The 6,503-nt window shown below is 46.4% G+C and overlaps 1 protein-coding gene across 3 annotated transcripts in view; it reads left to right on the forward strand.

Annotated features, from left to right (window-relative positions):
* Positions 1-357: 357 nt before the first annotated feature.
* LOC139417422 (putative uncharacterized protein ENSP00000383309) overlaps positions 358-6,503 on the forward strand; it is a 16,892-nt gene continuing 10,746 nt past the window's right edge. Inside the window, exons 1-2 of one of the 3 annotated variants that reach the window (XM_071166699.1) lie at positions 358-371; positions 688-799. The gene's annotated coding sequence lies outside the window, so the exon portion shown is untranslated. Of the gene's footprint in view, positions 372-425; positions 800-6,503 lie in introns of those variants that run through there. The other 2 variants (XM_071166700.1, XM_071166698.1) reach the window with 2 other exon arrangements.

The raw sequence follows: 6,503 nt of genomic DNA on the forward strand, positions 1-6,503 counted from the left end.
GAGCGAGAGCGAGAGGTAGAGCGAGAACGAGAGACAGACGGACAGACGGACAGACGGACAGACGGAGAGACGGAGGGACGGAGAGGGAGAGACAGACAGACAGACGGAGAGACGGACAGACGGACAGACGGAGAGTGAGAGGGAGAGCGAGAGGGAGAGAGAGAGCGAGAGCGAGAGAGAGAGCGAGAGCGAGAGGGAGAGCGAGAGAGGTAGAGTGAGAGGGAGAGCGAGAGAGGTAGAGCGAGAGCGAGAGCGAGAGAGGTAGAGTGAGAGGGAGAGCGAGAGGGAGAGAGAGAGAGGTAGAGCGAGATCGAGAGGTAGAGTGAGAGGGAGAGCGAGAGGGAGAGAGAGAGGTAGAGCGAGAGCGAGAGGTAGAGGGAGAGTCAGCTGTTTATTGTTGTTACAGGGTGTACTCCCCCCCCCCCCCCCTCCTCAGAAAGAGCAAGCCAAGAAGCCCTACCAAAAGGTCAAGAAAGAGGAAGGGGGAGATGACTGGGCGGCCTCCTCAGCCAATCGAGAGCGGGAATCGGGTGTCTCGGTGTTGCTATGTTGATAATATAAAGTTGTAGTCTATCAGGAGAGTTAACGGTGTGTGTGGGTTTCTTCTCTGCTCTACCATCCGCTACCTTCCTGCATGGTACTGTGCTATGCTACGCTAAACTGAATTTTTTTTTGTTCCTGGTTCAGGTTCCTGAGATATCTGACTGATCTAATGAAGCACTCGCATCTCAACTGAACAGAGGACAGTTTTAAAGACGGATATAAAGTATTTGAAAGAAGGTTAGAAAAGACTCGGAAGGTAAGAGTCCCGTGGTACCGTGTGGCTCAGTTGGTAGAACGTGGCGCTAGCAACGCCGTAGTTGTAGGTTCGATTCCCACGGGAGATCAGTATGAATAAACATGAAAATGTACACACTCACTACGTACGGTAAGTCACTCTGGATAAGAGTGTCTGCTTCAACGTATAATTTATATATGTATTATTTTTGACAAATTATTTACAAAAAAAAAAGGTATACAAATCCTGTAGCATGCCTTCAAAGCAGTCGAACCAAGTGCTGGTTCATAGGGTCCTGATTGTTGACCTATGACCTGTTAGCGTGGCTTTGGACTGAGGGAGCGCTCAGGTATGGTGTAACACTACCTGGATCCAGATCTGCTCGTGTTGGTCGTCGTCAGGCCAAACAGAACTGGGAACAGAAGAAGAGGCCTTCTATCCACTCAGTGTTAACCAGGAGAGACGGGGAGGTCTGGGGTCACTACGGTGGGTGAGAGAGAGGGAGGTCAGGGGTCACTACGGTGGGTGAGAGAGAGGGAGGTCAGGGGTCACTACGGTGGGTGAGAGAGAGGGAGGTCAGGGGTCATTATGGTGGGTGAGAGAAAGGGAGGTCAGGGGTCATTATGGTGGGTGAGAGAGAGGTCGGGGGTCATTATGGTGGGTGAAAGAGAGAGGTCAGGGGTCATTATGGTGGGTGAAAAAGAGAGGTTAGGGGTCATTATGGTGGGTGAAAGAGGTCAGGGGTCATTATGGTGTGTAAGAGAGAGGTCAGGGGTCATTATGGTGGGTGAGAGAGAGCGAGGTCAGGGGTCATTATGGTGGGTGAAAGAGAGGTCAGGGGTCATTATGGTGGGTGAGAGAGAGGGAGGTCAGGGGTCATTATGGTGGGTGAAAGACGGCCTTCAGAGTCTGGTGGACCAGCCCCAATAAAGCAACACCAGGATACCTGTTATTAACTGTTAGGACAAGCTGGTGTTAATTAGCCAGTTTAGTAGTAGAGGTTCAGCAGCATGTCATTGACTAGCAGCTCAGTCCTAATCCTTATTTTTAGGAAAATAAATAAGAAATAAGTCCCAGAAACAGCACAGTTGGGATTTAAAGTCTTGGTCAGAAAAAAAACATGAGAAGGAGGGTAGAGAGAGTTTAAGGGCCGTGTGTGTGTGTGTGTGTGTGTGTGTGTGTGTGTGTGTGTGTGTGTGTGTGTGTGTGTGTGTGTGTGTGTGTGTGTGTGTGTGTGTGTGTGTGTGTGTGTGTGTGTGTGTGTGTGTGTGTGTAATGTTGTGAGACTGTTTTGTGAGGGGGTCTTTCAGCAGAATCCCTCTGAACCTCAGAAAGCCTGAGATTTATTGCAAACAGAAGTAGGTCAAAGCAAGTGGGTGACTGGGGTGGTAGAATATGGGTGACTGGGGTGGTAGAATATGGGTGACTAGGGTGGTAGAATATGGGTGACTGGGGTGGTAGAATATGGGTGACTGGGGTGGTAGAATATGGGTGACTGAGGTGGTAGAATATGGGTGACTGAGGTGGTAGAATATGGGTGACTGGGGTGGTAGAATATGGGTGACTAGGGTGGTAGAATATGGGTGACTAGGGTGGTAGAATATGGGTGACTGGGGTGGTAGAATATGGGTGACTGAGGTGGTAGAATATGGGTGACTGGGGTGGTAGAATATGGGTGACTGGGGTGGTAGAATATGGGTGACTGAGGTGGTAGAATATGGGTGACTGGGGTGGTAGAATATGGGTGACTGGGGTGGTAGAATATGGGTGACTGAGGTGGTAGAATATGGGTGATTAGGGTGGTAGAATATGGGTGACTGAGGTGGTAGAATATGGGTGACTGGGGTGGTAGAATATGGGTGACTGAGGTGGTAGAATATGGGTGACTAGGGTGGTAGAATATGGGTGACTAGGGTGGTAGAATATGGGTGCTACTCAGTAGCTAAAAGGAAGTAGCCGCCATGTCCCAAGTACTAGTCACACAATCGTTGTCTTGACTTGAGAGTGCAGTACAGCAAAAAACACTAGGTCACTAAATTTAACTTGGCAAGCCAGTTAAGAACAAACTCCTTGTTTACATTGACGGCCTACCCGGGGAACAGTGGGGTTAACTGCCTTGTTCAGGAGCAGAACGACAGATTTTTTGCCTTGTCAGCTCGGGGGATTTGATCCAGCAACCTTTCGGTTACTAGCCAAACATACTAACCGCTAGGCTACCTGCTGCCCCGACACTATATAGTGTGAGAGTCTCACACCTGACAACGTTCGATGTTTAGAATTCAGACAGCGAACAACATTTCTGGTACTACCGTAGTAGAGCCTAGCGAGCTGTAAAGCAGAAGCCCGTTCCAAGTCCTCAGTGTTGGCAGGAAGGAAGTGGGCTGTCTGCCGTGTGTGACCTATCCCCTACATATCCTGAAAACATTAGCTCATACAAGTGAAGTGTAATGTCTCGGGTCACTCTGTCTCTGTGTGGGTTACAGCAACCCAGAGGGACTCTGTGACATTCAGGGGTGTGGAAGCTGCACGTGACAGTGATGCAAAGAGAACCACTGAGTGAGAGAGATGGGAGATTAATGAAATTAACAGAGGCTTGAGAGTGTCACTGTGTCTCTGACCCAAATGCTGGTTCAGGTTTTGTTTGTTTAAAAAACAACAATAATAATAATAATAATAATAATAATAATAATACATTAGGGGGGGTGGGGGGTGGAAGATTAAGGAGGGAGGAGAAGGTGGAAAAGAGTTTCCTAGGGTTAGAGGCAGAAGCTTGATATTTAGGTCGCAAGTGGCTTTGGCAGCAGATACAGAGAAAGATAAGGTAGAGAGGAGGGAGTGAAAGGATGATAGGTCCTCCGGAAGTTTAGTTTTTTAATCCATTTTCTCTCAGCTGCCAGCAGCCCTGTTCTGTAAGCTCGCAATGAGTTACTCATCCACGGAGCACGAGGAGAGGGCCGAGCCGGCCAGGAGGAAAGGGGACAGTGCAAGTCATAGGATGAGGAAAAGGAGGAGAGTAGAGGCAGAATCAGGAGACAGGAGTGATAAAGATTTGGCAGAAGGGAGAGATGATAGGATAGAAGAGGAAAGAGTAGTGGGAGAGGGAGTGTGAAGATTGCGACAACGCATTACCATCTGGGTAGGGGCTGAGTGGTTAGGGTTGGAGGAAAGGGAGGCAGGAAAGGAAACAAACTAGGAAAGATGAGGTCAAGCGTATTGCCTACCTTGTGAGTTGGAGGGGACTAGGAAAGGATGAGGTCAAGCGTATTGCCTACCTTGTGAGTTGGAGGGGATTAGGAAAGGATGAGGTCAAGCGTATTGCCTACCTTGTGAGTTGGAGGGGACTAGGAAAGGATGAGGTCAAGCGTATTGCCTACCTTGTGAGTTGGAGGGGACTAGGAAAGGATGAGGTCAAGCGTATTGCCTACCTTGTGAGTTGGAGGGGACTAGGAAAGGATGAGGTCAAACGTATTGCCTACCTTGTGAGTTGGAGGGGATTAGGAAAGGATGAGGTCAAGCGTATTGCCTACCTTGTGAGTTGGAGGGGACTAGGAAAGGATGAGGACAAAAGAGAAAAGGAGGGGACTAGGAAAGGATGAGGTCAAAAGAGAAAAGGAGGGGAAAGACAGAGTTGGAAAATAAACGAATCGAAGGCATACAGTACGTCAGGAGGTTGAAGTCGCCCAGTACAAAGAGCGGTGAGCCATCGTCAGGAAATGAGTTTATCGAGGTGTCAAGCTCATTGAGGAACTCTTCAAGAGCACCTGGTGGGCGATAGATGACAATAATGTTAAGCTTGAAAGAAACAAGTGACAATGACAGGATGGAATTCAAATGAGGAGGGACAGGTGAGAGAGAGAGAGAGAAAAGAGAAAATATCCACTTAGGAGAAAGGAGTAGACCTGTTGCCATCACCGCGACGACCAGATGCTCTCGGACTATGAGAGAAAATGTAGTCAGATGATGAAAGAGAAGCTGGACTAGCAGCGTTCTCTGGGGTGATCCATGTAGCCTAGTGGTTAGAGCGTTGGACTAGTAACCGGAAGGTTGCAAGTTCAAATTCTCCGAGCTGACAAGGTACAAATCTGTCGTTCTGCCCCTGAACAGGCAGTTGACCCACTGTTCCTAGGCCGTCATAGAAAATAAGAATTTGTTCTTAACTGACTTGCCAAGTTAAATAAAACAAATATTTTTTGGGCCATCAGGGCCAAAAGGTCAAGTGTCAGAAGGGCAGCATAGGCTGAGATGAACTCGGCGTTCTTGACCGCTGATCGGCAGTTCCAAACACTAACAGAGACCAGGAATTCCACGTGGGGTTGTGCACGCGCAGGTTACACTAAATTAGAAGGGTTGCAACCAATGGGTGGGGAGCGTCTGTAAAGCCTACAGAGAGAGGGGCGAACATGTGTAGAAAACACACACATGGTTGCCAAAGCATACGAAAGACCCAAAGGAGATCATCTGAAAATAACGAGGCAAGATACTCGAGTGAGAGAGCCTTCCTCTCCTTCTTTCCTCGAAGAACTCGGCAGAACCGTCTTGGTTTCGTCGATGGTCTTATTTAAATTTTTATTTAAATTACATTTTTTTATACAACGTTGCCACAACTTGTGCAGGCCAGACACTATTGAGCAACAGGAAGAAGTCATTGCCAGGTAGTGCCTGTTTATCTGAGCATCCGACAGAAAACTAATATTTTGAAAGGACTCATGAGGATACGCAGAACCACTGTTATCTAGAGTAAACAATGTTCCGCTTGTTGTTCTTATTTTTTTGTTGCCAGAGGGCAGCTGGTTGACTCCAGACTTTAGGACCCATCTTGTCATTTTTACACAACCAGTGTCAACAACAACACCCCAAGAATACGTATTTTTCCAACTCATCATCAACTACAATGACCCGAGACGGACCCCTGCACCTCTACACCTACTACATGTTTCTAGTACACCTTCAACCACTAACACAGACAGTAACGTCCTCCTAGAATGTTCTTCATTGTATGAAAATGGCTTTATTATTAGGGTGGTGTGTTCAATGGAACACTGTGACACGTTTTAGCGTATCACGCCTAATAAACACGAGGTGTGTCTTTGATTTTCCTCTCTGTTCTATTTCATCATCACAAAAGACCTTGTATGAGTCAAGCGAGTTATAAAACAAGGTGAGGACACAGACTGTGAATCAAGTCAAACTATTGGCTATTTTATTAGTGAATCAAGCCAAACTATTGGCTATTTTATTAGTGAATTAAGCCAAACTATTGACTATTTTATTAGTGAATCAAGCCAAACTATTGGCTATTTTATTAGTGAATTAAGCCAAACTATTGGCTATTTTATTAGTGAATCAAGCCAAACTATTGGCTATTTTATTAGCGAATCAAGCCAAACTATTGACTATTTTATTAGTGAATCAAGCCAAACTATTGACTATTTTATTAGTGAATCAAGCCAAACTATTGACTATTTTATTAGTGAATCAAGACAAACTATTGACTATTTTATTAGTGAATCAAGCCAAACTATTGACTATTTTATTAGTGAATCAAGACAAACTATTTTATGGTCAAACTTTATTCAATTTCAGTGGAGCGATTCGTTTTACTGCTGAGACGACAATCTGTTCGTACACTAGACAGATTTATACTTGATTTCCTCAGTGACTAAAGGAGTATAGTTACTGGGAACTGGGACAGACACACAATATGAGTACAGCGCATTCGGAAGGT

Source organism: Oncorhynchus clarkii, chromosome 9, assembly GCF_045791955.1.
Source record: "Oncorhynchus clarkii lewisi isolate Uvic-CL-2024 chromosome 9, UVic_Ocla_1.0, whole genome shotgun sequence".
Taxonomy (NCBI): Eukaryota; Metazoa; Chordata; class Actinopteri; order Salmoniformes; family Salmonidae; genus Oncorhynchus; species Oncorhynchus clarkii.